The sequence below is a fragment of the Rattus norvegicus genome, chromosome 1 (assembly GCF_021556685.1).
Source record: "Rattus norvegicus strain SHRSP/BbbUtx chromosome 1, alternate assembly SHRSP_T2T, whole genome shotgun sequence".
NCBI lineage: Eukaryota > Metazoa > Chordata > Mammalia > Rodentia > Muridae > Rattus > Rattus norvegicus.
Window position 1 is genome coordinate 131,716,419 of NC_141534.1, and position 7,829 is coordinate 131,724,247.

At 42.9% G+C, this 7,829-nt stretch overlaps 1 pseudogene; it reads right to left on the bottom strand.

Annotated features, from left to right (window-relative positions):
- Positions 1 to 6,069: 6,069 nt before the first annotated feature.
- LOC147996835 (U2 spliceosomal RNA) lies at positions 6,070 to 6,225 on the bottom strand (annotated as a pseudogene).
- Between the last annotated feature and the right edge of the window lie 1,604 nt (positions 6,226 to 7,829).

Consider the following 7,829-nt stretch of genomic DNA (forward strand, 5'->3'; position numbering starts at 1 on the left):
TAACTTTAAAAATATTCATTGTTGTATAATATTTTTAAAACATTAGAATAGGTTGCTCGGAATTTATGAGGAGTACCACATATGTAATTAAGGACATTCTTCTAATGTTTGTATTATGCATGACTCAACTCTTCAAACTTAGTGAAAAAAACAGTATGTAGGAGAAAATGATGTGTGTTTATAATAACAAAGGCATCGCATGGGTTATTAGTGAGTTGAAAATAACCCTTTTGTAAATTTAGTTTGGCCAGTTCCAGATATTCCTGTATATTATCACACAAATGGCATGCGGTCTTTGAAATTAGATAAATCAAATGCATCCTTGCTGAACACAAAGAAGTAATGAAGGAGGACTTCCAATTCCTCTGGAAATGTAATGAAGACAGAAGAGGTGTGGAATTACAGATGTCTCCAGGCAAACGCACTTAACAACACTGAGTTGAACACCTGAAGTGGCTGAAACGGTTACATCACGTGCTTATGATGTCTTGCCAGGGAGACAGGTTTTAGAATCACCTAGGAGACACAATTCTGAGTATTTCTGAGGGTGTTCCAAGAGAGGTTTAACTGAGGCAGGGAGATCACCCCTGCCCTGCATGTGAATGGCTCCTCCATATGTTGGGCTGGGGTCCTGGAATGGATATGAAGAGGGAAGCAATCTGGGAGACAAAGTGCGTCCACGCGCATGCGCACGCACACGCGCACATGCTTCCTGATCAGAAAGCACCCGAGCGAGCACAACCGACATGCTCTTGCTGCTATGATGGACAGTATCCTAAACTGTGAAGCCAAATAAGTCCTTCCTTCTTAAGTTGCTCTTGCTAAGAAGTGTTTGTTACGAGAAAAGTAGCTAACATTAAAGGGAGGAGGTGATCTGTACCAAGCACAGTGGCAAATTGTGGTACCATCATCCAAGGTAGAAGGGTTAAAAATTCAAGGCCAGTCTGGGCTACACAGAGGCTTTCAGGACTGAACTACTAAGTGAGAGTTTACGTCAAAGCAGAGCAAAACAAAAATTTAAGAAACTGAATATTCCTTGGGTCTAATCCCTTCTACAGAGGGGGAAAAAAAAGGCACATGTAATCTAAATGTGACTGAAAGATCTATGATCCAGGAGCCAGCCAGAAAGAAAGAAAGAAAGAAAGAAAGAAAGAAAGAAAGAAAGAAAGAAAGAAAGAAAGAAAGAAAGAAAGAAAGAAAGGAAGGAAGGAAGGAAGGAAGGAAGAAAGAAAGAAAGAAAGAAAGGAAGGAAGGAAGAAAGAAAGGAAGACAGAAAGGAAGGAAGACTCAAACTGAGTCTGGATTACCTATCACTCCTATCACTTTCTTTGCTGATGTGTGGGAAGTAGTTGCTAGTTTCTAGATGGAGGAGAGTTCAGTCTGCAGAGCCAGGCAGACAGCAATGCTCTGTGGGACACTGGCAACTCACGTGCAGGGAGCCTTTGGACAGACTGTTGGTGTGAGTGCACAACTGAGCCAGCTGCAGATAGAATCAACAGTTTGGAGAACTGTTGATGCTCATGATGTCTTCCAGAGGCAGCTGGCAGTGACCTGGACCAGCACAAGCAGCCCTTTATCTTGATTTCTGCTGGCAATGCTGAGGCACAATTCCTGATTCACTTCTTCCCTTTGGAAGGACAGGAGACATGGTAAATGGTTGCCACAAACTAAGATTTTCGTGTCTCTCTCTGTGTGTGTGTGTGTGTGTGTGTGTGTGTGTGTGTGTGTGTGTGTGTTTGTGTGTGTGTCTGCATATATGTGAAGGAATTCTGGTGTTAAGGTCCTGTTCCTCAACTGGTTCTTGATTTGTCAGTAAAGAAAGCCATAGACAAATTGCTGGATGGGAGGAATAGGTAGGATTTCTGGATGTGTGCATTCTCATGCATGCATGCATGTGTGCCTATATGCCTGTGGGCGTGTGTGTGTGTGTGTGTGTGTGTGTGTGTGTGTGCACGCGCGCACACATGCATGCATGTGTCTGTGTACACGAGTAAATAGTAGAGGTAAGTGTCTATGTGTGAGCTTGTACGAGGAAGCCAGAAATCAATGTTGGATATCTTCTGTGGCCAATTCTTCATCTTACTTTTTGAATCAGGGTCCTTTACTGAACCTGGAACTCACGAACTAAGCTATATCTCATGGCCAGCAAGCTCCAGAGATGCTCTTGTCCCAGCCTCCCCAGTGATGCAATGACAAGCATGTACCTCCGTGCCCAGCTTTTTATATAGGCGCTGGGAATCCGAACTCAGGTCTCTATGTTTGCATAGAAAGCACTTTATCACCCATCATGCTGCAGAGCCTCATAGGAGGTGTTCTGTCACTAGTCAGACGACACCCAACATCTGCAAGAATTGTTACATTTGTTAATCTGATTTTTAAAATTGGTTACGTCATTAAAATAATGTCTGTGTAGCCCCATGGTCACACATACTCTGGGAAATGAGAGCTCTGACACTGTTTTTCTAACCCTGGCCTCTTAGAAAGCTGGGCAATCATTCAGGGTCACAGCAACACTGTCTTCTCTGGATAAAAACTCTCCACGATGCTGTCAGCAACCATCTAAGAATCGGGAAGTTCTTGGACATTTGCAATTGTACTCTTGCCCTGCTTGGACAGTCACATCCACGAAGGTCTGTATCTCAGTTGTACAGAGCAGGGGTAGGGGTGTCACAGCTTATTCAAGCATGTGTGTGTGTGTGTGTGTCCATGTGTTTGTGTGTGTGCCTCTGTGTGGTGTGTGTGGTGTGTGTGTGTGTGTGTGTGTGTCCATGTGTTTGTGTGTGTGCCTCTGTGTGGTGTGTGTGGTGTGTGTGTGTGTGTGTGTGTGTGTGTGTGTGTGCATACACATTTCCTGTATAACGATAACCTACCTGGGATGATACTAGCTACAATTTGGATGTTCAGAGAGAACATCTCTTGCTCCATTATAGGTCTCGTCCCTGCCCTTTTCAAGTACCTTTTACTGCCAGCAACCAAAAAAATAATAGCAAATTTTTAAAAAAGCAAAAGAACTAAGAGGATTCAACGTAACAACCCAGCCAATTTAAAACTAGACGCATGCATTATTTCTGTCCTTTGTGCACTGTGGGCTTTGACCTGTATGAGTGACATTGTGCTGTGGCATGGCTTGGGTCTTGGTGATGCCTTTGGCTTCCTGTGTGTTGATACCATGATCTCCTCTAATTTGAGGCCAGAGCAGGTGAAACTAGAAGGTCCAGAAACAATTCTTGCACAGCACTGCCTTTAACAGACCCAGCTTCTCCTCCATCTCACTCATGGAGCTGTCTCCAGTGCCACAATAGTGTCCTCCACACAGTCTATCAACTCTTGACTGAGCATAACTCTCTCCATGACCACTGACTTGGGTCTAGCTTGGAGGCTATTAGGTCACTCCTCTCTGGGCAGAGCTCATGATGGATGCTCTCTGCTTACACCAGCCATGTTCTACTGGACCCCTCTTGTTCTAGCATCCCTACGAATGGACAAGGTAGAGTTTCCCTTACATCTCTTCTAGGACACTCTCCTACCTCAAGGAAGACCCATCAGACCCACCAGAGATGGAAGAAACAATGTTACCTGTGCTGACTATTAGAGCTATGAAGCAGGACGTTTGGATGGCAACTAAAAGAATCTATCAGTGTGCACAGCTTGAATTATGAACCCATCATCTTGCCAGGGAAAGCGTGTGTTACTGCTTGTCTATGAAATGCCTTCCAAAGGCTCACGATGAGGTGTGGTCCCCAGACCGTAGCACTACTTTGGAAGGATCTGGAAATGTTAGGAGGTGTGGCCTACCTGGTTGAAGTAGGTGATCACAGGTATTCTTAAAGGCTGTATCTTGTCCCAAACTCCTCTCTCTAGCTCTCAGTTTCCTGTCCACCAACGAGCTGTGATGCTCCTGAGAGATGGCCTGTTACATTCTGCCACCATGACTGTGCTCTCTGAAGCCATGAGCCAAATCAAATCAATCTCCCCTCTTTGAAAGTTGTCCTCACGGTTGTTTTGTCAGAGCAACAAGAAAAGCAACCAATTCAGAAACAGCTCTCAGCTTCAGTCAACAAACCTCTGACATCTACTTCTAGATGAGAATCTAAGATAAAGGTAGCCTTGGGATTAAAAGCCTTAGTTTTGTATGTGTTAAGAACTGTCTGCATGTAGCTGTTCTATAGAGTCTTGGATTTAAAAACAGGGCAAATCAATAAGAACTTGTATGGTTCAGGAAACTATGACAAGAACAGACTTTCTAAGTTTATGAGACCAAATGTTAAGCCTATTTTCAATATTGACCGCATCTTTGACTATGACTGAACATCTAGAATGCTGGCGGTCACTTGTACACACATCTGTGTCTTCCATCCATGGCCCTGTCTTCTTTCCTAACCCTCACAACACATTTATGTTTCCCTCCTGAAGGAAAGTAAGTGCTTGGATGCTAGGGTGTGCGCCTTACCCTCCAGGACACAGAGAATTGGCCAGCACTGAGTCAGCAGTTCAGCGGCTAGCAAAGTCCCTACTCCTGACAGCTGTTTATTTCTCTCAGTGTAATTTCAGAGAAAAATATCCAGAAGGGATTTGGTGCCCTAGATCTATCAGAAAACATGTGTAAGATAGTCTGTCATTTTACAGCATGAAAAGCTAACTCTACATAATCACATCATCAATGGTTAGAATCTCAGTAATAATTTATCTGAAGTTGGGTTAAAGGGGGAGGGGATGTTAAAGCGCATAGCTGATAACTGGTAGGAATGTAAAGACTTGACATGTGTGGCGGTGGTGTGGGGTGAGAGTGTTTTCCAGCCTTTTAAGGGAAGCAGAGGAAAATAGAATTTGAAAGACTCTTTCAAATACATCAGATTCAGGTCCCGCTGTCTGCATCAAAAACACAGCTTGCTGACTGGCCTCTGGCAGTGGGGCTGCTCTAACATTAGGAAGCTTTGAGGTCATGGTCAATGAAGCATGAAGGAGCCCAGATCAAAAGGTGTGAACCCTTCAGGCTCAGCTGGGAGGGAACCTGGGCTACAGGCCAGGGTGGAATCTAATGGTCTCCAGACAGAAGCAGCACCAGAGAGGTTTGTAGAAGCCAGTGATTCCAAAAAAAGGAGAGAGAACAGTATCCACCCAGATAGCATGTATCAAACAGTATTTACAGAAACTCCCTGATCTGATGTCTTGCTAGCTGCATCAGATTTAAAACACCAACTAAGACAAAAATAGTTAAGATGGTCAAAATATTAACAAAAGAATTAAAGTGGTACACTAGAAAGTACCTACTTAGAAAAGAAGGCAGGCAATAAGGAAGGAACATTAACAACATTAACAAACAAAATTGTGTCATGACCTACATATACAGAGAGAAATCAGTGAAGTGGCAGATAAAAGCCAGGCTAGGTAGCATATTCTCACAACCCCAGCACTCAGGAGACTGACAGAAGGATTAGGAGTTCAAGGACAGTCTGAGTTATTTTGTAAGTCCCAGAGTGAAAAGCAAAAGGAAACAAAAGTAGCAGATTCTGTTTTGACTGTATTGCAAATTACACTAAATATGAATGAACCAAGCATTCTATATCAAAAGGCAGAGGTTGTCAGGTTGGTTAGATTTTAAAAGGAGCATCCAATTCTTGTGCTATCTTCAAAAGATATTGGAACAACAATATAGAAAAAAGATATAGATTCAACAATATTGGAAGCAAGAGAATGAAGGTAAATTGTACAAATAGTGACTTTGTGTTTGGCTGTGATACTATGAAACAAAATAAACTTTAAGACAAAAAAAGTAGTTGAATACAAAGGGGCCCGCACTTTAAAGCATAAGTGCATGCTTCCCATGAAGGGATTCTTCCTTATGTTGAAGACTACTGTGTATTTGTGCCTATAAATGGCATGATGTCATGTTCTTACCGTTAGAGTGCTATAAAATAGTTCAGCATTTGTGCTCCATCTGCACGTTCTCCTTCACTCCACCTGCTAAGCTCCTGACAGCCAATGATCCTTTTCACAATCTGATTTTACTTTTCCAGACTGTTCTATTCCAGGACACAGTCACGCCTTTTCAGACTGTCTTTGTTTAGCTAGTGCTTCGGTTATTTTCTCATAGCCACGACAAAAATAACCAAAAAAAGGAAAGAGTATACAGGACGAAAGATTTCTGTTGCCTCAGTTTCGTGACAAGAAAGGCGTTTGTGGCTTATACTACACTTGATCTTAGCCAAAAGGCCGAGAAGCGATGCGTTTGTGGCTTATGATATGGCTTCTTACACCTCCGCAGATCAGAAAGCTGAGAGGTCTGCTATATATAACTTCTATCCCTGCTCCCACAGAGCTTTGGCTAGCTAGACATAAGGTTCCACAACCTCTACGAACAGCGCCAACAACTGTTCATACATAGGAGTCAATGGGTGACGTTTCATATGGAAATCTTATCATGTAGCAATACAAATCTAAGGTTCTTCTGTTCAGTTTTCTTTACCACTGAGTGATATTCAAGTGCTTGGCTGTACCACAGTTTGCCTACAAATTCACCTATTGAAGAATGTTTGGCTATTTCCAAGTGCTGGGAATTCGAAGTAAAGATGGTGTTAACCTTCCTAGGCAGTTTTGTGTGTGGACTCTTGATTTCAGTTTATTCGGGTAAGGACGAAGGGGTGTGACTGATGGATTCTTTGGTAAGCCTATGTTTAATTTCGTGATAGGCTGCCAAGCTGTCTCCAAAATGACTGAGCCATTCTATATTTCCACGAACAACAAACTGGCATTCCAATAGCCCCACATCTTCTCTGACACTCACCATTAATTTCGTTTTTCCACCTTCATAGGTGTGGGATGGCTTCACAGAGTTGTTTTAATTTGCAACAGTGTTTGCTGAGTACTCGATTGACATCTGTGTTTCTTCTTTCATGAGATGTCTCTTAAGGTCTGCTCCCCATTTTAAAGTATTAAGTTGGTAGTTTTTTATTGATCAGTTCTGGGTTCTTTGTATAGCTTGAATGACAGTCCCTCACTGAGTAAGCCTTTTGGAAATAATTCTACTGATCCAGGGCTTAGTGTTCTCCCAACAGCCCTTTCTCTGTTTCTGTCTCTGTCTCTGTCTCTGTCTCTGTCTCTCTCTGTCTCTCTGTCTCTCTCTCTGTCTCTCTCTCTGTCTCTCTCTCTCTCTCTCTGTCTCTCTGTCTCTCTGTCTCTCTCTCTCTCTCTCTCTCTTTCTCTCTCTCTAAAGAGACAGGCCTCACTACATAGCCCTGGCTAGTTTGGAACTCACTTGTGTAGACCAGGTTGGCCTTGAACTCACAGAGATGTGCCTGCATCTGCCCCCCAAGGTCTGGGATTAAAGGTGTGTGACACCATGCCTGGAAAGTTCTCATGGTCTTGCTTTTGCTGAGCCTAAGTTTTTAGTTTCAGTGAAGCTCAGTTCATCAGTTCTTTGTTCCGTTGTGAGTGTTTCATTAGACATATCTTTGTTGTCATACTAAGAGAGACATTACCACCCCAGGTGACCTAAATTTTTCCAGTGTTACCTTCTAGGCCTTCTGTAATTTTGCATCTTACATTCGGGTTTAATGCTCTGTTTTGAGTTCATTTGTTTACTTCATTTCTGTGTCTAGCTTCGTTTTTCTCAGTGTTTGTCCAGATCTCCCAGCTTCCTTTACTGAAGTTCTCTACTATTGTATCCACTTGACTGCTGTGTCAAAGATCACTTAGCTCTACCTGTGTGGGTCTAAATCTGTGCTACATGTTTACCATATCTTCTTTTGCCAGAGTTACATTGTCCTGATTGCTGTAGCATTTTGTCAGCCTTGAAGGTTAGCATTGTCAATCTCCCAACTCTTTGTCAG